General features: G+C 43.9%; 1 long non-coding RNA gene across 1 annotated transcript; it reads right to left on the reverse strand.

The window, feature by feature from the left end:
- Positions 1–3,922: 3,922 nt before the first annotated feature.
- On the reverse strand, positions 3,923–24,798 carry LOC138747519 (uncharacterized). The gene is made up of 3 exons (XR_011347531.1): positions 24,673–24,798; positions 4,648–4,701; positions 3,923–4,308 (listed from the first exon to the last, which is right to left on the reverse strand). It is a non-coding gene; the product is annotated as an uncharacterized lncRNA (long non-coding RNA).
- Positions 24,799–25,083: the final 285 nt, after the last annotated feature.

The raw sequence follows: 25,083 nt of genomic DNA on the forward strand, positions 1-25,083 counted from the left end.
GGTGCCTTCATTTGGTCCAAATCTTTCTTAGTCTTTCCTATCCAAATGTCTTTTGACCTTCAGAATTGTACTCAGTTCTACAACTCGTTCCAGAAATGAACCTCCCTCTCAGTGAAATTGTTACCCCTCATCTCCTAAAAGGCTGTGAGCATTCACTTTACCCATACCCCTCATGATCATAAACCTCTATGGGCTTACCCCCCCCTCATTGTCCTGAACTCGCAGAATAAAGAATAAAGATCCAACCTACCCAACCTTTGCCTATAACTTAAACTCACCAGTCCCAGCAACTTCCAGGTGAACCTCCTTTGCACTCTTTCTAACTTATTGATATCCTTCCTATTTGCCAAGATCCAGATAAGTACGGGAAGGAGTCCACAGAGATACTGCCAGATGCTCCATGAATTCATCCTCTGCACTGTTCCTACTTCTTTGATGTTTGCATGCAGATTAAATAGCCCACGATAATTCCACCAACCTTGCTGCAACCATGGACTAATCACCTGATCTATACTCTGCCCTGTTATTCACTTGCTGCAGACAACTCTCACCAACATATTCTGCTTCCTGCTGCTCCTCACATAATTGGAATTGATTCTATTATGTAAGTCTCTGGGCTGAGATCCTTCCCCATCCTCTATCCCATCTTTATCCTCCCACCCTTCAAAACATACCAGGGATGTAGATTAATTGAGCAGCATGGACTCGTGGGCTGAAATGTTCTGTTACCATGCTGTATGTCTAAATTTAAACTTAATTTTTTTTAAATGTAATGTCATTCTCAACATTGATTACTCTCCAACAACATCTTGATAATAGCCATCAAATTGAACTCATTCTTTTCTGTTAGTGCCATTTTTTCATGTACCTTGTTGCAAATGATGTGTGTGTTCAATAAAAGATTTCACTTTTGCCTTTTCACCATTTAAACTTAAGGTATCTAATTAGAAGAACACTCTTTGTATGCTCCATCTGGGCCCATAGTCTGATGATCTTTGCCCTGATCTATCTCTTTATCCTATCTCCAAATCTCCCCTCCCCTAATGCCAACCACTTTATTTCAAACCATTAACTACGGCATGGTTAGCATAGCAGATAATGCAAGGCTATAACAGCACCACTGACCTGGGAAAATGGATCAGCTCACGAATGAATGTTGGGGCAGGCTCGATAGGCTAAGTAGTCTATTTCTGCTCCGATGTCGTATGGTCATGGCATTTTGTGCCGCTCAAATCCCCCAATTAACCTTCAACCCCCATGCGTTTTAAAGGTTGGGAGGAAACCGGATCACATGGACGAAACTCACAGACATAGGGAGAATGTACAAACTCCTTACAGACGGTGCAAGATTTGAACCCAGGCCGCTGACAGCATTGAGCTAACTGCTACACTAACCATGCCAACTATTCCTCCCATTGCAATTTTTGTGCCACAACCATTGAGAATATGTCTTACAGTTGTAAACTGAGGAAGGTCATTGACAATTAAGGACATGAACTTGCTAACACTGACTCCATCTTGTGCTCCCTGCCACTTTTGGAACCAAAAGCTAGCAATGATGTCATTTCTCATTGGGATCCAACTGGAAGCAAGATAGTTGCATAAATATTTCCATACATGCAGTATTCAAGAATTACTTTAATAATACATTTTGAAAGGAGACAAATTAAAAATTACATACATGATGGTATTTACTGCCCCCCAAACCCAAACCCCCCTCAAATCCCCCCTCCCTCAATAAAAGAAGAAAAAAGAAAAAGACTTTCTGGATTGCACAGAATCAGGTCTAACACAGGTTTAAAGATCTTTAATACACTTCAGAGGAGGTTCTTGCAGGTCCAGAGGCAAAGGAAGGACTATTTTACAAATTTAAACTTAATATTTGGGTATACGGACATCAAATTTGCCGAAATATAGTGTATTTATTTCACCCTTCCTTTTCAGATACTATTCTGGAGAGTCCCCTGGAAGGTTTAATTCCATCTTCTATTTCAGCTCGTTATACTCTACACATCTACATCATACTGGTGTCTGAGACATTCTGGGTGCCCAAATGCTGGGATGCCAGTGACATGTCCCTTCCATTGCTTCATCATCAATCACAAATGAAGCACTTGAACAAATTGTCAGACTGCTTTTTTTCCCTCCTATCTGCCTGTGACCTGAAACAATACATACTTACTTCGATAGTTATAGCAATGCAGGAAAAGAGCTTTAATGAAACATGAGCATCAACTCACAAATCCTGTATGAGTGCTCAACATGCAGAATTGCATTCAAATTAAACATTTTTTTTATCATTTCATCAGAGTATTCCAAGCAAACCAGCAGTAAAACATTGGGTGGTAATAGAAAAATAATCATTATTCCAATAAAAGACAAGCACTATTTGAGGCTGAGTTAATCATTTACTGGCATGGATACTGCCCTTTCAACCTCTTCCAACTGTTTTATCATTGTAGAAAATCAGCTTCCTTGAACCTGCTAACAAAATATAGAGTTTGCAATCGTATGCTCATCAAAAAGCTGCTTTAATTTATCCTGTGGTACCACAGACTCCACAGGACACCGAGTTGCTCAGGTTGTGTGGACTATCCCTCCCACCGTGCTCAGTTACACAGACTCCGAGCTGCCAGGGTCCATTCCTGCTCCTTGACACCAAGCTCGGTCTATAATGGAGACCCAAGTGCAGTGCACAAAAGTGCAGGAGAAACTCAGCAGTTCCTCTGGCATGATCCTGAGGAATGTTAATGAGCAGAGCACATCTACAGATGTTTAATAAAGGACCAAGAATATCAATGTGAGATGGATCACCTTTTAATCATATAGTTGTGTTAGGTGAAATATGTCTGGAGGGACAGGATGTGGCAGAGTTTTGAAGTCATGTGCTGTGATGAAGGGGAACCAATGGATTTCCCAAGACTCTGACGTTGTATCTGAAAATGAAAGCAAATGTTTAGGAGGTGACGTATTGAGATGTGGGGAGATGATTAAATAGGAAACATAAAGTCTGAGTTCATTCAGGTCGGCAAGGTGTGCAACAGGGATCAGACCTCCACTTCCTCAGTTTATATAAATAGCCTGGTGGCTGAAAATGCTGAGAACGCAAGGATAGGCAGGAAAGCAGGTTGTGAAGAGGATACTGGGAACGGACAAAGGGATAAAGATAGCTCAAGGATCAGGAGCAGAAGGTGGAAAAATGTGAATCAACTATTTTGGGACGAAAAATAATAAAGGAGTCAATTGTCTGTGAGATCACAGAGGCAGAGGGATGTGAGTGCTGTAAGGTAAAACATCATGAGATGGGAATGTGTAAGGAGTTACCCTGTGCAGGGCTGTAACAAGAAGGGGAGGTGTCCTTGTACTCCTGTTAGGTAAAACATCATGAGATGGGAATGTGTAAGGAGTTACCCTGTACAGGGCTGTAACAAGATGTGAATGCATCCTTGTACTTACAAGATAAGAGAGACATTGATGGATTGAGAGGCAGGAAGCTAGCAGGGAAAGGATAGCAACAGTTTTAGTCATTGGACAAGTAATGATATGATGATGTTCTAAGCACGTATCCAAGGGTATAAAAAATCACCATTTTGCTGATAACGGCAGAATGCATTCTCCGACTAACATGGTTAGTTGCAAGTGTTACAATCCGGTAATAAAGAACAAAGAACCCTGATTTCGACTCAGTCTGGTGTTTGTCTCACTCATTCATGAACAAAGCAGACCTAACAGTGCATGATTTTCAGAAGGATCTTGGCAATTGCAGGGGAGCTGAAAACGCAAGTAGGGAGGCTGTACTTCAGTTGTGATCATTGGTGAAACCACATCTAGAGTTCTGTGCATAGTTTGGCCTCCTTATTTAAGAAAAGATGTTAATGCACTCAAATCTGTCGAGCGAAAGTTTATTGCATTAATACTTGGAATGGCAGGTTGTTTATGTGGAAAGATTGGACGTTTGACTTTGATTGCAGTTGATGGAGGTTAATCCTTCAATCTTGAGGACATCATTTTGGCTCAATCCAGACGTTTATGCTGTCTGTGGAATTTACACATTCTCCATGGGACCACGTAAGTTTCCTTCAATTGCTCCAGTGTCCTCCTGTGCTGTCAACATGCTGGTTAGTAAATTCATTGGACACTGCAAGTTGTCCCTAGGTTGCAAGAGAGTGGTAAAGTTTGAGGAAAGTTGATGGGAATGTGGGGACAATAATGTGGAATCAGTATTGATTTCTGCAAATGGGTGGTTGACAGCAGTCATGATGGGCCGAAGGGCTTGATCCTGTGCTGTATTGCTCTGTGCTCTTGTTCCTGTGTAGGATTGAGACGTTAGTATATTCTCTCAGAGAGGTGTAGGAGATGCCACATGAGGACCAGCAGGGGTTCTAAGCCTAGTGTCCTGGGCAACATTTATACCTCAACCAAGACCATTCCAATGAATGGCCTGATAATGACCACAATGCTTTACGTGGGATCTTTCTGAACCTTTCCTAAGGGATAATAGTTATGGTTTTTAAACTGCAGGCATGTAACAGCACGATCAATGAAATTTGCCGTTCTGTGCGTGGTCTAAAAAGGAACGTGCAGGGATTTTGACCCCTACTTCTTTTCAGGGGAAGCTTGCAGTCTAAATCACACTGCAAAACTCACCTCATCAATTCGACGACTCAGGCCACGTTGCTCCACAGGAACTTAAGGCGTGCACTGTAAATGACCACAAGGCGAGTCATTATGTAATTATGTTAAATTTTTCACAGATTTTTCCAACATTACTGTCTAAAAAACACTAACTGTGGACTCTGAAAGGCTTCCTGTAGATTGTTATCTGAAATATGCTTTGGCAAGAGTTGACACTGTGAGAGACGTGATAATAATGCAAGTCTCGGGAGCCTTGATGAAAGGTTTTGAGTTAAAACGTTGACTATTCTTTTTCTCCCACTGACGTGCTGATTTCTTCCAGCAGTGTGTGTTTAGCTTTAGATAATAATAGTAGACTTCATCCGCGACTGTGAATCAAGGAACATTTATTCATCTTAACATACCAAATGGTTGTTTATGCATCTAACGCCTCACTAAAACCTGCCAGCTGTACTACTAAATGATTTGAAATTCTCTGCAGGTTTTCTCTCTTTAACCTCAAGAGATGCTTTGTTATTTTGCTGCAGAATTGTTTGAAAATGTGTTTTGTCTGTTCAAACAAAAAAAGGAGAGAACACACGTGGGGCAGGAAGCGGACAGTCAGCAATGCAGAGCTGAGCAGCTGCCTCCCTCCCGTGCCATGTCTCGCCAGTGTGCCAGGTTCATAGGTTTGATCCTAACCTCAGGTGTTGATGGTGCAGAGCTTCCACGTTCTCCCTGTGGCTGCATGGGCTTCCTCCCACACCTCAAAGATGTGAAGGTTGCTACGTTAATTGGCTGGTATAAATTGTCCCAAGTTTAAATTGAAGTTAAATTTAGACATACAGCACGGTAACAGACCACAAGCCCGTGCAATTACACCCAATTAACCTACAAAACTCGGTACGTTTCGAATGGTGGGAGGAAACCGGAGCCCCCGGGGAAAGCCCATGCAGACACAAACCAAATGTACAAACTCCTTACATGAGATTTGAACCCCGGTCCCAATCGCTGGCCCTGTAACAGCGTTGCGCTAACTGCTCTGCCAACCGTGTCACCCCTAGTGGGTGGTAGATTCAAGATGAGGAGGCTGGGAATGTGGGAAGGATAAGATGGTTTAGAGAGGGACGGTGCTTGAGAGACGACATGGACTTGTCGGCTGTCTTGTAGCTCTCTCTACGACCACAGTCTCAGTCCCTTTGTTATTTGCCTTTTGTCAGAAGAAGGAAACATTTCCCACTCTCAGGTGCACTTGCAATTGTTGCCTGGTTTCATCAGCTACAGGGAAGGTGTCTGAGGCCTCAACTACAGGATGAGGCAGACATAGAGATGAACCAAATGTGAACTACTTCCACAGAGTCACACAAACACTAAAGGTTCTGGAATCTTGAGCAAACTAGATCATCAACTCGGTGAAAGCCGCTCTGGTCTGTCCAAAACCTATGGATCTTCCAGCACACGGAACTGTTGGTGAGGGAATAGTACTGACTGGCACATTCCAGGCCGCAGGAGTATGTGCTTAGGGATGCACTTAGCAGTTTATGCGAGACCTTTGTGGGGAAAGACCACAATCGAGAGTCTGTTCACTACTGGACATTGAGGGGCTGAGACCGAAGGGGAAGCTCCTCAAATAACTACAAGGGATATCAGTGGTGTCAACAGTGTATGTAGCAAATTAGAGAATGAATATAACAATATACAGTAATGGAATGGATGAATATAACATTATGGATGTGATAAGGCTCGGAATTGTTTCCTTTTGTATATCATTTTGCTGTGCATAAAGTTTATTTTTGGAAACAAAAAGAGCCTCTGGAAGAACTCAGTGGGATGGGCAGCATCCATGGGTAGAAATGGTCAGTCAATGATTCAGGTCGGGATCCTTTATTGAGAGTAAAGTAAAAAAGGGGTTGATATTATGTACACGAAGAGGGGAGGGAGTTGGCGAAGAGTCAAGTGGTGAAAGGGTACTGGACAAAAGTCCAGAGATGTGGAGGGCCAGGAAGAGGAAACATCAGTAGAGTGAAGCAGCCTTTTCCTACATCCGTCTTGCCAAGAAAAATAATCACTCCTGGAATTTCTGGTTAAAGTTTTCCAATTGGGGGATCAAATTTGACCTCGATAACCAAAGACCAGAATAATTGCTCCCCATTACAGGCTCTGTCATGAGGAAGCACACAAAATAAAAATAATCGACCTGGGATTTACAGATGAGAAAATTCTCCAATTACTTTTGAAATGCACAGACATTTTCAACAGGAAGAAAAGAGATATAATTCATCCAGGGAACAATAGAGCAGTCAACAGAACATCAGTTGTAGGAGAGATAATTAAATCACCATCAAGGTATAAATGGCTTTCTCCAACAAAACCTTAATAACTTTTTTGAAGAGACAACAGTGAGAGGAGACACCATTAGTGCAGCAAGAGTCATTTATCTAGACTCGGTGTTAGCCATGGCTCAGAGGGTTGGGCTAAGGATTAAGACTGGGGTTCAAAGCCCAGTGTGGCTTTGGGAACGCAAAATCTTGTTATTTCCAGTGCAGGTCTGATCCAGTGAGACATGTTTGGAAACGCTGACTGTTGAATGAAAATATACAGGTCACTGCCTTATCCTTAGTATTCCTGATGAAGGGGTTGGGCTGAAATGTTGACTGTCTATCTCTTTCTATAGATGCTAGTTGACCTGCTGGGTTCCTCCAGCATTGTTCCAATTGCACTATGATCATCCTTATACTCAGTGGTGTAGCTAGGTGGCAGAGTGCAACGCCCCCTGAGCACGTTCTTCAAAAGTGGCGCCTTTTTGAACTGTGTGATCACTGCTCGGTCTCCTGTGATGAGCTGGTAGGCCACCAGCTTGTGCAGATATAAACTTGAATTTATTTCAAAATCATTTTGGTACCACCTAACACTCCTGGCTAATAAAACTGTATTGGCATGTTTTAACATCATACAAGTATGATTGCATTCTACAAAGTAACATACTTAATTAAGATTTTATTCTATATTTTGAAGTTCATTTCTTTGGGTAACTAATCTTTTGTGCACACATTAATCTCCTTTGTTTGTTGGTTGCAACACGTGTGTGTGCGCACCCAGCTTAGAGGGAGCATGTGCTCCCCCCCCCCTAACATAGAATCTGGCTATAATCCTGCTTACACTGCACTATTAACCAAAATTCTGCTGCCATTATTTAAAAGGAGAGAAGTGAGAGTTATCCTTGGGTTCTGATTGATATCTTGTTCTTTCTGAAATATTTTTATTGAGTTTAAAATATAAATCCTACATACAAAGTCTTCTAATATAACAAGCAACAGGTCATATAATCTATTAAATATAAAAATGTAAATTGAAAACTGATCCATATTTGTTTATTTAACATTGTTATATCATCATAGATTTACTAAAATGTTGTCTGGATTGCAGTATCTAGAATACAAAGAAAGATTGAATAGACTGGGTCTTTATTCATTGGAGCATAGAAGGTTGAGGGGGGATTTGATAGAGGTATATAAAATAATGAGGATTGATAGAATAGATGTGAATAGGCTCTTCCCCTTGAGGGGAGGTGAGATTGGAATGAGGGGTCATAAGTTAAAGGTTAAGGGACAAAAGTTTAGAAGTAACATTAGAGGAAACTTCTTCACTCAGAGAGTGGTGGCTGAGTGGAATGACCTTACGGAAGAGGTGGTTGCAGCAGGGTCAATTTTGTCAATTGAGAGGAGGTTAGATGAGTACATGGATGTGAGGGCATTGGAGGGTTATGGACAGGGAGCGGGTAGGTGGGACTAGAGGAGTTCACTTAAACCTGTGCGGACTAGGGGGGCTGAGATGGCCTGTTTCCATACTGTAATTTTTATGTTATATGGTTATATTCTATCAATATAGTAATTAACCATTTATCTGTTTCTCATATATTCCAATATAGTTGTGGCTAGAAAATAAAAAAGACTTTGTTTTAAACAAAGGGTAAGTTCTGTCTTATTTAATGATATGATTAATGACAACCAAATTTAAACCCATGATCAACAAGTTAATCTTAAAAAAGAAAAAAACAAAGCCAAAATAAACCTCAAACTAAAGCTGATCGAATCCTTCCCTCCCACCAAGGTTAGCTTGTAGAATTGTAAAGATATGGATCGAATAGTGACCTTCAGACACCAGACAGAGAATCTCCAGAGCATCCAGACTTCTTAAATCTTACAATTACAATAATAATCTATCAATGGGCATAACATCTTATGTTATCAAATTGAAACTTTCTATCTTTAATGTTGTATCTAATATTATCCAAACTTAAACCGGACACAACATCATGTAACCACTGGGTCTGAAGAGTTGGATTGTCGGCCTTTCATTTCATTAAAATTGCTTGTCTAGCTATCAACGAAGTAAAATTCTCTCATGGGTTGAAATCAAGAATATATCCTCTTCTCAAGAAAAGCCAAACAAAGCAATGAGAGGGCTTGGTTCTAATTTTACCTTTAAAAACTTTGAGAAAGTCTGAAAAATATCCTTCCAAAATTTTTCTAAATTAGGGCATTCTCAAAACATATGAATCAATGAGACTTCAAATATTTTACACTTAGCACATAAAGGATCAACATCTGGGTAAAAGCGAGATCGTTTAACTTAGGGCATATGTAACCTTTGCTCCACCTTAAATTATAACAAACAATGTCATGCACAAAATGAGGAGTCATTAATCAAGTCAAGAGTGAAAATCCAATCTGGATCTGAAAAAGATATATTCAAATCACATTCCCAATCATTATTATTCACAGTCATTGAAGCAACTTCCCAATAGACATTTCAGGCCAAGTTTTCTGATTTTCCTCAAATCGCAGAAAAAAAAAAGTATTGATATACTTTTTGGCTTGCAATTCTCCCAGCATGGATTAATATCCATTATTTATAACTAACAGGATACCCAGCGTTGCCCGGGAAATAAAACACTTTCATGTCGCCAATTACAACTGCATTTACCCCCTCCATAAATCTTCGTCCGCGAATCCAAGCCAAAGAGAAGAAGAATAGAATAATGCTCAATGTTAACTGCATAAGTGAATGCAGTATTTAGCAGGTCAGCTGCTGTAAATGGTGCTGCCCTTATCTGGTGGCTTTTGTTTGTGTGGGCTTCGAGTCTTGCTTGTTCTTCCTCAGCAGACTCTTGTTATCTGCTCATGGAATGTCTTGCGGCATCAGCCCTGAGGTGGGCTCGGTGTTGTTCCTCAGCTTCCTGCTGCCTGCTCCTTGTTTTTCTGGAGGCCTGAGCCCTGTGACAGGTGTATCGCTGCTGTTCTGCTTCCTGCTGCCTGCTCCTTGCACGTCTGGAAGCACAAACAGTAAAATGAGACTGATGTTCCTCTACTGTCTCTTGTTTTCTCCTTGGTCTAAATCTACTGGCTGATGAAGAACTTCTGCCAAAGTTGTTTTGCTTTTTTTTGGCCCATATTAAACTGGGTTTGGCCACTTGTTTTTATTCTGAATGTGCATTGATGCATGACCCTGTAACTAATTGAGGTGTCCCCGGTGCAAGTTCAATTTTTTTTTGGAACTTCATGTGACCTTAAAGATTAAATTCAATGTGGTCATGACATTCAGCATCAAATGTTACCCCATCCTGAACCTCCTTGGACATTTCCATATTGATTTGCGTGGAGAACAGACAAAGAGACAGATATACATGTACAAATATATATTAGATAAGTTATTAGATTTAAAGGTTTTGATTAATATCAATCCCACAATCCACAGAACTAAATAAAGGATTAATTGACCATTGCCATGTGTAAAATAGATGCTTTCTGCAAGCATTAAAACAGTGGCAACTTCAAATTACATTCAAACACCCAAGAAGGAACCTGAAAGGAGCAAAATCATATGCAAGTCTTTTTTAGGTTTGTCAAAGGCTTTTGGTAAAGTGTCACATCACAGATATGAATCAGAGCAGAGCAAACATAGTTGGAGGACAAAGAATCAAATGGATTAACTTTGGGCTGCAAGGTGGAGCTGGAGGTAAGGAGTGAGGAGAGGATGTTTATACCCTGTACTCCACCCTCATCCCTTTCCTCCCTCTTCTCCTCCTCCCCCTTCTCCTACCATTTTGTTTGGGCCTCTATCTGTTTTTCCAGGTTCTCAATGAAGGGTTCAGGCCTGAAACTTTGACTCCCTTTTACTTCCTCTGGATGCTGCATGACCTGCTGAGTTTCTCCAGCACCCTTGTGTATTGCACTCGACCCCAGCACCTGCACATTCAGAGTTGGTGCCGTTTATTTCAACAGTGTTGGTTTTTGAATTCTAAATTGGAACTTAGAAATGAAATATTGGTGATGGAAAGAGGTCACTTGTCTCACTCCATCCTCAAGGACCCGAATCAAGCCATTTAGAGTGGTCCTATTTGCCTGCTCCACGTCTGGCTGTCTCCATAAGGATACGTGGCATATGCGTCTAAAGAAAGTAGCCTCTATCCTCAAGGACCCCCACCATCAAGGCCATGCCCGCTTCACTCTGCTACCATCGGGAAAAGCTAGTGGAGCCTAAAGACGGGCACTCAGCAGCACAAGGACAGCTTCTTCCCCACTGCCACCAGATTCCTGAATGATCAATTAACCACAGACACTGCCTCACTTTGGCTTTTTCTTGCTCTATTTTTATTTATTTTCTAAGGTGGTTCATATAAATATTTGTAATGTGACGCTGCTGAAAACAACAAATTTTGTGACTTGTTCATGACAATAAATTCTGATTCTGATTCTGTTTGTAAACATGAAGGTGGATTCTGTCTCAACTCTGCTTTCAGGCAGTGGTGTCCTGATCCTCAGCAATCTTTAGATGAAATAAAAGATTCCATGACTCTTCCCTGGATCCTCTAACCAAGGAACCAATTGCCCTTGAACATCTGCTGATGAAAATGGGTCTTGTTATCCTGGTTTAGCTATCTCATAATTGAACACCCCCACCCCACCCTCAGCCTCCAGTGGACAACCTCAGCCTGACTGATCTTTCCTCATAGCAAACATCCTATAGACCTGGCATTATCAGAAATTAAAATTTGAAAATTTAGACCCTACAGTAACAGGCCTTTCCAGCCCATGAGCCAGTGGCATCACTAGATTCTCTCCAGTGCCAACACATCCCTCCTGCAGCAGAGTGAATGGAACCGTGGAGACTAACCACGGAATCATGCAAATGGATATAATATTTTTATATCTATTTGCATGATTCAGCAAACAGGCTAATTTACAGAGGAGAATTAGCTGACAGTCAATTCCAATGAAGACTCCGAAATTGCAAGAAGGCATCAATAATTCAAATGAAAAATCCAAAAGAAGAAAACCTGGTGAAAATCTGAAATAAAAGCAGACATTGCTGGAAACACAGAGCAGGAAAATGGTTTAAAGGTGAAAGGGGGACAATTAAAAAGGGTTCTCAGGGGCAACTCTTACACACAGAGGGCGGTGAATGAATGGAGAGGGGAGACTGAAAAGGCTGTGGACAATATTTGAAGGCCCATTTCAACAGATGCACAGATAAGAATGGCTTGGAGGAATTTTATTATTTTTTAAATTTAAATTTACATTTTTAAATTTTAACATACAGGACAGTAACAGGCCCTCCCTCATACCTGCCCTTGGATGAGCCAGCAGCAGGCAGAAGGATGTTGGGATCATTAGATCAATAAAGTCTTTGCCTCTGACTTCGTGTCTGTGAGTGGTCATTAATCGGGCTACAATTTATTGATCTAAAATTTTAAGCATCATGGACAAGGCGATTTGGTTGGAGAAGCTGGAGATCGACCCCAAAGACCCAGAGGCCCCTGTGAAATTCGACATGTGGCTACACTGCTTGAAGGCCTACATGAGGTGCCACGAAATCCCAGCTGACTACTATTCACAGCAGTGGGCCAACGTGTGTACCAACTACTGCGCGATTGCACGGGGTATGAAGAGGCAATGGCCCTGCTCCAGCAACAATATGGAGCACTAAGGAACACCATGTACATGCGCTTCCAGCTTGACTCCCGACTCCAGGGCATGGGTGAGTCAGTCGACGGGTTTGTGCGAGCCATACGGAAGCTGGGACAAGGCTGTGGGTGCCGGAATGTGACGGCGGTGGAGTACCAGGAGGAGCTCATCCACGACAGGCTGGTTGCTGGATTTAGCTCCCAACACATCCATGAATGACTCCTGGAGAAGGGCGACCGGTCCCTACAGGAGGTCGTGCAGATGGCCCGGGCCATTGAGACGGCCAAAAAGAACACGAAGGCCCATGCCATGAGCCAAGCAGACCCCAGATATGCAGAATGGGTGGTGCCATCTTGAGATTCGGGGTCCCTGTCCCTGACAGCCACCGCAACTGCAGAGCACACGAGGTGCAACTACTGTGGCCAGAGCAAGCATCTGCTCAAGTACTGCCCTGTGTAGCGTGGCCTGCTCAAACTGCCAGCAAAAGGGCATTACGCAAGGGTATGCTGATCTAAGCTCCCCCCCCTCATGAGTAGTGCCACGTGTGGACCATGACGTGCATCGCCATCTTGGATTGAGCAGTTCCATTCATCACTTCTGGTTATGGAGAACTGAACTTTCAGGCCCACGTCACGACAAGGAGGGAGGATACTGCCGGCTTCAACCTTCGGGCTCCACCATGTGCGATCCATGGGGGCGGCCACATTCGTGATCTCTGGGGCGGTCATCTTGGTGGCCACTGACTCAACGACACAGCAGCAGTGTGTCAGACAGCAAATTGATGTTAGCCTCGGTCATCTTGGACCAGAATCAACCACACCAGCTGGGTTATTGCATGATGGACATAAAGGTAAATGGTTACGCCACGGGTTTTCCTGTTCGACACGGGGAGTACTGAGAGCTTCAAACACCTGGGCACCACCGAACGCTACTACCTGACCATGTCCCCTGTGAAGTGCAGGGTAGCACTAGCCTCCGAGTCCCTCTCAACAGAAATCTACAGGAAGTGCTCTATGAACCTAACCGTGGGAGGAACAAAATACAAAAAATTCAGACTGCTTCTCTACATTCACGTCATTTTGGGACTGGATTTCCAGTGCCTGTTAAAAGGATGCTGGTGCATTTTGACGGCCCCCATCCCTTACTCACACTCAGGAATGACCAGTTCTGGGAGGTCCTGCTCCCCCTTTCCTGGAGAGGCCAAATCACACATCTGAATGCCAGGCAATGCTACCATTCTGCAGCCTGACCACCCTATGGGTCCCTCCATCCCCACTGTTTCAAAATCTCACCCAGACTGTAGGCTGGTGGCCACTATGAGTAGATGGTACAGCCCAGAGGACAATGGGATTCATCAAGTCCAAGGTGGAACAATGGCTGAGAGAGGGCATAGTAGAGCCCAGTAATAGTGGATGGTGACTGACTACAGTCAAACTATCAACCAGTTCACCCTATTGGATGCCTACCCCCTACCCCAAATTGATGACATGGTGAATGAGATCGCAAAATACAGAGTCTTCTCGACCATAGATCTCAAGTCAGCGTACCATCAGATCCCTCTCCACCCAAAGGACTGGCCCTACACAGCATTTGAGGCTAATGATCAACTGTACCAATTCTTATAGGTCCTTGTTGGCCTCACAAACAGGATGTTAGTGTTCCAAAGGGGAATGGACAAATGGACAGCATGGTAGATGACAATGGGTTAAAAGCCACTTACCCATACTTGGATAATGTCACCATATGTGGCCATGACCAGAAAGAACACGACGACAACCTGGTCATTGCGAAAGCCATCAACCTAACCTACAACCAGAAGAAGTGCGTGTTCAGCATGGAGCAGCTGGAAATTGTGGGGTACGTGGTGGAGGAGGGTGTGATTGCCCCTGAGCACATGCGTCCCCTCCTGGAATTACCTCAACCACAGAACCCCAAGACTTTAAAAAGGTGCCTGGGGCTCTTTTCGTATTACGCACAATGGGTCCCCAATTATGCTGACAAGGCCCCACACCTGATGAAAACCACAACATTTCCCCCATTGGTAGAGGCTCATAAGGCTTTCGAGAGCATCAGGGATGAGATCGCCAAGGCAGGAATGCGCACCATCAATGAGTCAGTCCCGTTCCAAGTGGAGAATGATGCCTCCGACTTCACCCTGGCCACCACACTGAACCAGGCAGGCAGGCCTGTGGCATTTTCTCGTGCATCCTGCAGGGCCCTGAACGCAGACACTCCGCCATGGAGAAGGAGGTACAGGCTATAGTGGATGTGTGCACCACTGGAGGCACTGCTTGGCCGGCAAGCCCATTCATCCTGCTGATGGACCAGAGAGCCATCGTCTTCATGTTTGATAACAAACAGTGGGGCAAAATTAAGAATGACAAGATCATGAGGTGGAGAATTGAGTGTCCACATATAATCATGAGATCTTGTACCGGCCGGATAAGCTCAATGAGCCCCCCGATGCTCTGTCAAGGGGAATCTGTGCCAGGGTGCAAGTAAATCGCCTCCATACCCTCCACAATAGCTTCTGCTACCCCGGGGTCACAGACTCTACCATTTTGTGAGGGCCTGTAACCTTCCTGGGTGGAAGAAGTCAGAGAGCTGACACCTACTTGCCTGGTCTTTGCGGAATATAAGCCGCAATTTTACAGGCCAGAAAGAGCCCACCTCATCAAGGCCATTCGCCCCTTTGAATGGCTCAGTATAGACTTCAAGAGGCCCCTCCCATCCACGAATCAGAACAGCTATTTCCTGAACATTGTGGACGATATTCACACTTCCCATTCACCATTCCCTGCCCCAACATGACCACAGCACTCGCATTATATTCAGTCTGTTCGGGTACCCCAAATATGTGCATAGTGACCGGGGTTCAGCGTTCATGAGTGAGGAACTGCAACATTACTTCCTCTCCAGGGGCACAGCGATGAGTAGAACCACTAACTACAACGCCCAGTATGCGCTGGTAAGGTACCCAGATGGACGGGATGACACAGTGTCCATCTGGGACCCGGTGCAAGTGGGAATCCCAGCGCTGGAGGTGCATCTGATATCCTTGGGCAGCGACCAGCCAGCCCCGAGTTGAGGACTTAGAGATCCCACCAGCCCCCCAAATGATTCCCTCCAGTGGAGGGTTCCCCTCCTCGGTTACTGACTAATCCACCCCACTCCCATGGACCTGAGAGACACGGACACAATTCAGCCCCCAACAACCAGCCCAGTGACTGAGCCATTGCTGGAGCAAGAAACATAGCCAGCGGGATTGCGGAGGTCCCTACGACAGGTAAAACCACTGGAGAGACTCAACCTGTGAACATTACCGTGCAACTCATGGATTATAAAGACAGTGCCCCGCATTATCTAAAAAGGAGGGGTGAATGTGGTGGAACATGGTATTGTGGGCATGTTCCGCAGTGAGCTGGGGAGGCTGGCCCACCTGCTGAACCAGTAGCCCCTCTCCCTTAAGACCCCTAATAAAGGCCAACAGCCCTCGTCTCCTCCCTCTACCTGCCCTTGGACTTGAGCCAGCAGTGGGCAGAGGGATGCTAGGATCTTTAGATGATAAAGCCTTTGGACCTTACTTAGTTTCTGTGAGTGGTCATTGATCGCGCTACAGTCCAGGAACGCACAATGCTGGAGAAGTAATGAATGCTGTGTGAACTGCTGAGTGTCTACATCTCTTTTGTGCATTGACCTCAGAGCCTGCAGAACTTCTTGTTTAACTAGGTCAGGCAGTATCTGTGGAAAGAGAATAGAAGTAAATAGAATCAGAAGAGACCACTTAGCCTCTTGAGTCTTTCCCTCCATTCAATCTGAACCTGCTTCATCTCCTCTTCTGCACCAGATCAAGTTTCAGACTGAAGATCCCTCATCAACCCTATTTTTCTTTTCACAGATGCTGCCTGACCTGCTAAGCACTCCCAGCATTTTCTGTTTTTTATACATTGCAGCACTCCAATAGAATTGGTGAATGAATTTCAAAACACTAAAAGGCAATGCTTCTGGAGGGAATGATAAAGCAGTTGCATATCATTTTTCAAAACAAGGATCTAAATGGATAAAAAACCAAGTGGATCTGAGAATTAAATCACTGTTTCAGCACTCGTCAGTAAGATCAGAGCAAAAGTAACTCAAACACTCATTGCTCGTGGAGTAGAATAGGAAATTTATACAGTTAAACTAAACTTTCATCAAAACAAATTTGAAATTTTGAGCACGTTTCTAGTGAGCACATTATGAAAAGGATATTGAGGCACTGGGGAGAGTATGAAAGAGATTAGCCAGGTTGTAACAGAAATCTAGCTGGGCTAAAATAAAGCTGGGTTCATTTTCTTGTGGAGTGCCACTTGATAGACACCTTTAAAATTATGAGATGTTCTAATAAAGTAGCCAGACAGTGTGTCTCTTGTAAGTATGCACAAAACTTGAGGCTGCCAACAGGCGAATGGAATCACCAAGGGATCCAGAAAGAATTCAGAGTGGAAAGTCACTCTCATCCTGAGTGTATTTGGAATTCACCATCATGAGGAGTTATGCAGTCAACAGCACAATACAGGCCTATCATCCCAACTCATCCATGCTGATCAAGTTGGCCTTCTGGGCTAGTCCCACTTGTCTGTATTTGATCCATATCCTTTAAACCCTTCCTATTCCTGGTATGGGAACACCAATACCCCTGAGCGTAAAGCCCTCTAAAAGGTAGTGGACACAGCCCAGGGCATCACAGGTAAAACCCTCCCCACTATTGAGTACAGGGAACACAGCCATTGGAGGGCAGCAGCAATTATCAAAGACCAACACCACCCAACACAAGCTGTGTTCTCACTGCTGCCATCAGGAAAGAGATGTTGGTGCCACAAAACTCACACCACCAGGTTCAGGAACAGCTGCTCCCCCTCCACCATCAAACTCCTCAACAACAAACTCAATCAGGGACTCATTTATGGATTCTTACTTGTGCACTTTATTGATTTTCCTTTTGTTCTCTCTGTATTACACAGTCAGTTTGCTTACATTCATTATCTGCTTACTATTTACATGGTTACACTGTGTACAGTTTAATTTTTGCACTACCAATTAGTGGTAATTCTGCTGTACCTGCACAAAAAAGGAACTCTGATATTCATCCATCTGTCCAAATACCTGATGAACATTGTAATTGTACCAGCTTCTGTTGCTGCCTCGGCAGCTTGTTCCAGATGCAGACTACCCTCGGTCTGAAAAAGTTGCCCTCTCAAATATCCCTGCTCACCCTTTTGTTCTCAACTTGCCTTTCCTGGGGGAAGGGGATCTGTGAGCATTGATTTTATCTGTGTCCATCAGGATGCCTCAACAAGGAATGTTGGGGAGGAAACTAGATTGATTGGGTTAAGGGGAGGCCAGATAGCCTTGAAAGGACAAATGAATGGAGTTATGCTGATGGAGATAAAGGATGAACACTATGAATGGAATGGTGAGGAATCTCCTGCTTCTGGACTGTACTTCCCCGGCAATTCTCAGCAAACAGAACGATAATTTGAAATCAGCAACTTCATCCAACAGCTGTTAGTTGATCGATGAGGTGATGGTGGAGGTTAAAAGAGAAACCTTTTTGTAGTTGAGGAATACAGCATGGAAACAAGCTATTTCCAGTCCATGAGCCCGTGCCACCTAAATACACTCATGTGACCAATTAATTTTCAAACCCCGTAAGTCGTTGAAATGTGGAAGGACACTGGAGGGCCCAGAGAAAAACAATGCAGACAAGGGGAGAACGTAAAAAAATCCTTACAGACAGCACCAGATTGGAACCAGGGTGTCTGGTGCTGTAATAGTGTTGTTCTACCCATGATCACACAGTGAACATGGTGAACCCATGCTGACAGTGAGTACTTCTAAATTCACGCTGATAATTTTCATAGTTATTTCTTCCTGATCATGTCAGCAGGTATCATCCAGTGTGCCTCAACAGGTATCACCCAGGTATCACCCAGTGTGCCTCAACAGGTATCACACAGCTATCACCCATGAATCACTCAAGTATCATCCAGTGTGTCTCAACATGTATCATCCAGTATCACCCAGCTTGCCTCAACAGGTATCATCCAGTGTGCCTCAACAGGTATCATCCAGTATCACCCAGGTATCATCCAGTGTGCCTCAACATGTATCATCCAGTATCACCCAGCTTGCCTCAACAGGTATCATCCAGTGTGCCTCAACAGGTATCATCCAGTATCACCCAGGTATCATCCAGTGTGCCTCAACAGGTATCATCCAGTATACCTAAGTATCATCCAGTGTGCCTCAACAGGTATCATCCAGTATCACCCAGGTATCATCCAGTGTGCCTCAACAGGTATCATCCAGTATCATCCAGTATCATCCAGTGTGCCTCAACAGCCTTGGTTGTTCCTGCTTTCTGTCAAGAACACAAAACCTTAAAATAAGCAAACAGCTTCTTAGATCTCCACCTTTCTGTTCACACATCTATTGAAAATTGATGGTTGGATTTTGAGTAAATGCCCATTTCTGCTGTTGTCAGACAGATCGAAATACATTACCTGATGAGAAATGTTTTTAAGCAGCAAAGTATTTTGATCTCACAAGAAATTTGAATAAATACTCAAAGGATAATACTTTCAGTGCACTGGAGAAGAGCAGGAGATAGCCACAGGGAATTGCACAGATGAGATGGGCCAAATATTCTTCCCTGTTCAATATTCCATCTTGGATCACATGGAGAAGCAAAGTCAAAAGAAGGATGAAAATGCCACTCAAAGCCATTGCCAGAGGAAGGGGTGCATTTAGCACACCAAGAGAAGCAAGGCCCTGGGACTGCAGAGGAATTGTTGCAGGCATTGGTCAATGACAGATGCTCAAGGGGACGAGATCTGGCAAGGTTTTGTCTGTCTCTGTAGTCCTGTTGAAGAACCCACAGAAAGAAATTAATATAGCTCAGAACATTACATAAAGATGGAATCCATCTTCATCTACCCTTGTCTAAGAGAGGCAGCTGACATACTGAAGGACCCATCACACTCAGATGCTGCTCTCCCTCCTCCCATCGGAGAGGTTTTCAAATTTTCTGTTGAAGAGGCTTCCCTGCCGCCATCTGACTCCTGAGTGATCCTCATCATTCTTCCCTTGTGTGGTGCTAATTAGTCTTCACAAGATCAGAAGATCACAAGATAAAGGAACAGAAGCAGGTCATTTGGCCCATTGAGTCTGTTCCACAAATCCACCCTGAGCTAAACTGTTCTCACAACTAGTTCCAAGTTCTGGCCTTTTCCCCATATCCCTTGATACCCTGACTAATTAGATACTTATCAATCTCTCCATTAAACTCCCCCAGTGATCGCGCCTCCACATCTGTGTGTGGCAACGAATTCCACAAAAATACAACCCTCTGACTAAATTTGAAGACAGGGACCTTTTGACTTGCCTTCTCTAAAAATCTGTAAATTGTGCTCTTTACATAGTTGTATGAATGCTAGAGAATGTTGGAGAGAACCTGTTAGTCTGTTTGGAGAAGATCCCTTCTCATTGTGCCAGGTGTGTTGTGACAAATAGATTTAAATATCACCTTACACAGCCTCACCTCAATGCCCCCATCATCTGCCCAATCACCCCTCTCGGCCTCTCATACCTCCCTCCTCTCCATATCACTCCTCCTTCCCTTCTCTCTTCCCTCTCATGTCCTCACCTCCCACTTTCCTTGCCACACCCTCCCCTCCCTTAATCCCCTCACCTTCCTCCTCTCCTCACCCCCATTACATCTTTCCCTCCTTGATGCTCCCCCTCCACTTTCTCCTGTACATCACCTGCACACCTAGACCACCCTCCATCCCTGGGAATCCCCTAACCCTGACCTGTGCCTGGAGATGGACATGCTATTCTGATCCTTGTTTCCCACTGAAGTTCCAGTTCCCAGGTAATCAGGTCAGGTCCTCCTCCTCCTCAGGGAACTGTGACAGGCAAACATCCCCTCTCCATGGGCCAGAATGATTAGTGAAGCATTTTGCCTTCTGTCGTCCTTACTTCTCCCGAGAACTCTCCCATCTTTGGTCTGTAACACTGAACAGACTCTGACAGATCAAAGGCCGACTAATTGTCCAATGTGTCTAGGTTTTGTAAAATGACAAAGACTTGACACCAATTATCCTCAGAGAAACAGCAGCTGCAAATAAAATGTTTAATCATCCTGACAGTATTGTCTCATTATCCCCCCCTAAAACAAGAGAGAAAGCGTTGAGGGTTTGTGGGTAAATACAAGCCTGAAATCCAATTTATGTCTGGATGTCAATTTAATGATTTATCTTCCTGGGCATGCTGAGTGACTTGGACATGCTGTCACCTGCTCTGTTTTGGCCTGAATTTTGATTTAATAATTTGAATTCTGGAAATTTCCAGAATATAGGCTGGATATTGTGTTTAGTTTACTATTTTGTTTGAACAGAAGTACACAGGAGAATGTTCAGCTGTTTCCATCACCCATCCATCTGCTTCATTGAACTTCCCAATTAACTACCAAGATCCAAAAGTGAAACAGGTCTCAGAAGATTGAGGGTGGGTTGAGTGTTGAAAAATAAATCACCCATGGTCTGAGAGATTCTGGTAAGGACATGGGCAAAGTTGGCTAAATATCTTTTTTTAATCTTAGCAATTCATCATGGTAGAGGACCCTTCCGCCCCATGAAACCTTTGCCGCCCAATTACCTACCAGCCCCATATGCTTTGCAGGGTTGGGGGAAACTGGAGCACCTGGATAAAACCCATGCAGGTGGCATAGAAATTCCTAGCAGGCAGTGTTGGATTCGAACCCTGGTCACATTGCCCAAAATTGAAGCAATGAGCCACAGGAGAACAGGCTCAGTGTGTTCATTTGATCAAATGGTCATACAACATGGAAATAAGGTCTTTAGATCTACCGAGTCTGCACCAACGATCAGTCACTCATTTGTACTAATCTTATACTGATCCATTTCATTCTCCCTGCACGTCCATCGACTCCCTCCAGATTCTGATCATGAATATAGGATGGGTTTAGACGGATGTAGGCCAAATACAGGCAGGTGGGACAAGTGGACCGAAGGTCCTGTTTCCTCGCTGAATGACCATGACTCCATAATGGGGACAATTTACAGAAGCCCATGAACCTGACATGAGTTGCCATGTCTTTGAGATGTGGGAGGAAACATGAGCACTTGGGGGAAAGCATGCCAACTCCACTCTGACAGTGACTGTGATCAGGGTTGTACCTGTGTCAATGGAAAAAAGAGACAGCAGATTCTATCAGTCGTGCCACACTGTCACCCAAACCAGGATGTCTGCAGTGGCTAGACCCTCACTCTGAGCAGGACGTGGCAGGGTTTAGCCTGAAAACCATGAAAATGACCCTTGCTTGTCTCAAAAAATGGCCTTGTTCAGGCAAACTGGGCCTTTGTTTGACATCTCAACCATGCTCAACACTGCAGCACTCCGACTAAAATAAATTCCATCTAAACCAAGCAGAGGCAGAAAATCTGGGCCCTTTTGCCAAGGATGGAGCATTGCCAGTTTGACAATATGGTTCACTTACTACAAGTTGTGCCAATTTTTAGTTATTTCTAAGATGGTTAACTCAACCTAGAACCATAGAATGCTCAGAAAACCAGCCATTTGGTATCTCTAGTCTGTGCCAACCATCATTCCGCCAGTCCCATTGACCTGCTCCCACTCCATAACCCTCCACACCTCTCCCATCCATGTAGCTATCCAATCTATTTTTAAAACTCAAGATCGAGCTTGCATTCACCACATCAGACAGCAGCTCATTCCACACTCTCACCACTCTCTGTGAAAAACTTTCACCTAATGTTCCCCCTAAACCTTTCTCTTTTCAGCTTAAAACTATGAATCTCCCCCAATCTAAGTGGAAAAAAGCCCACTCTGTCTATACCTCTCATAATCTTGTAAACCTCCATCAAATCTCCTCTCGTTCATCTATGCCTAACCTGTAACTCAACTCCTGAAGACCCAGAAACATCATAGTAAATCTTTTCTGTACCCTCTCAATTTTATTGATATCCTTCCTGCAGTTAGGCAATCAGAACTGCACAATATTCTTAAACAACTTCAACATAACATCGCAATTCCTATACTCAATACTTTGATTTATAAAGGCTAAGATGCCAAATGCTTTCTTTACAACCCTGTCCACCTGTGCCCCACCGTCAGGGAACAATGTATCTGTATTCCCAGATCTCTTTGTTCATCCGCACTCCTCAGTGCCCTACTATTTATTGTGTATGTCCTACCTTGGTTTGCCCTTCCAAATTGCATGACCCCACACTTGTCTGCAAGCTTTGAAAATCTTCCTCACTGTCCACACCTCCTCTCTTTGTGACATCAGCTGATCCAATTCACCACATTATAATCCAGATCATTGATATAGACATCAAACAACAATGGTCCCAGCACCGATCCCTGAGGCACCACTCATCACAAGAGAAGCAACCATCAACTACCACTCTCTATTTTCTCTGTGAGAGCTGGGATTCTAAATCTGGACTTTGAACTTACTTTCCTGTTAAAATGCCTCAAATTGCCTTACACCCATTAAAGTACTTTGTCACTGGTAGCATAGAGCATAGAACAGTGCAGAACCGTACAGGTCTTTTGGCCCACAATGTTGTGCCAACCTATATAGGCCAACTCCACCGTCGATCTAATAGTTCCCTCCGTCACACCCTCCACTTATCTTACATCCTAGTGCCTATCTAAGGGTCCTTTAAATGTCCAAATGGAATCAGCCTCCACCAGTACCCGTTCCAGTAGATAAGGCCAACAGCCAGAAACAGGCAGTGGAGAAAATAACCAAGCTTAAGAAATGTGAACGGAGGGATATTGTTCAAGAAAGTGTGAATAATTCAGCGATTTTCTGGTTAGTGTCATTGGCTCTTTGATATCCCACAAAAAGGATGTCAATCCAAAGCTCCACAGTTGAATTGCACAGAAATCTCTGCAGTTTGGGACATCAGAGAGCTCTTGACCCCCTGGTTCTCCAACATCTTCCCACTGGCACTGTGATATTGATCTCACCAATGATCCATTCCTCACCTGCTGACATCAATCGCTGAGTCCCCAGCTAATGAACCAGAGAAATTAATTAGAATCTGCAAGAGAGAGAAGTTAATTTTCTGTAACATTCTTATTTACCATGCATAGGTTATCAGAAAGATCTTATTTGGGCCCTCACAGTGCCTTTCAGATTAATGCTTTGTGCAAGGTTGTTGTTGTTATTCCTGAGGCGATCATTGTATATTTTGTTATATACTCCTCTGAAAGTATTGTCCCTTGTGGCATTAGGGGTTTTACAGGAGTAGATCACCAGCTTGTGATTCATACCTTGAGAGGTTTTAATAGGGTGGACTCATGTAGGACGTCTCCTTGTGATATATCCCAGATCGAGAGAAACAACCTCTGACACTGGATCCTCAACATCCTGGCATGTTGACTGTAAGCAGTGAGGATGGGTGAAACCTTCTCCACCACTATTCTTCACATTGGTGCCCCGCAAGCCTGCTACTCAGCCCTTTACTGTACTCCTCTGAGTGGAGGGTGGTGAGCACAAGGAATAAGCTGCCAGACAGAGTGGTGGAGGCAGGTATGTTAGCTCCCTTTAAGAAACATTTGAGTAGCCACATTTGAGATTGGAGGGGTGTGTGTCTAATGCAGGCAAGTGGGACAAAAGCAGGAGAGCATGTTGGTCATCACAAATAAGCTGGGCCTGTGGTCTAGGACTCCATGACTCTATGATTCCAACCACATCACTGTCACAACTACCAAAGACTCCAATTTTGGGGAATTCAATGTCCCTGTAGCCTACCACAGATACACTGTAGAAATTATCCTGTCCACATATGTCACACCATGGGATGGGATCTGCTTTTCCCAAGACCACAAAAAATGCAGAGAGTTGTAAACACAGCTCAGAAGAACAAAAATCAACCTCCCCTCCATCAACTCCATGTATACCTCTTGCTGTCTTGGGAAAGCTGCCAACAGATTAAAGTACCCACCCAACCAACTTCTGTCAGGCAGGAGATATATGAGCTTGTAAACAAACCTCCAGATTCAAGGACAACTTCTTTCTTGCTCAATGGTAAAAGGTTGTTTCCTTGTCTCTTTAACTGTTCTTGATGCCGTACATTTTGCCTTTTGTAGCGTGGACTGTGGAGGGTAAAGTGGCCTCTCTGGCTGTACCCTAGTTGGAAGTCACCTCATGTGCAAATCAAGGGTCAGGTCGGCCTATCTGTAAGGCTGATATATGATTGGCCCTGGCAGCTGATGTGTGATTGGTCCTCCAAGTGCCAAACAATGGTTAGATCTACCCACAGGTGAGGCTGATGCATGATTGGTCCTTGCAGGTCACATGGACCATCGAAAAAGCTGAGTAGGTGCAATCTCTCTCTCTCTCTCATCATGTGGATGGGTCTTGCATTGAAAAAGCTGAGTAGGTACAACCTCTCTCCCTCCA

This window comes from Narcine bancroftii, chromosome 12, assembly GCF_036971445.1.
Source record: "Narcine bancroftii isolate sNarBan1 chromosome 12, sNarBan1.hap1, whole genome shotgun sequence".
NCBI lineage: Eukaryota > Metazoa > Chordata > Chondrichthyes > Torpediniformes > Narcinidae > Narcine > Narcine bancroftii.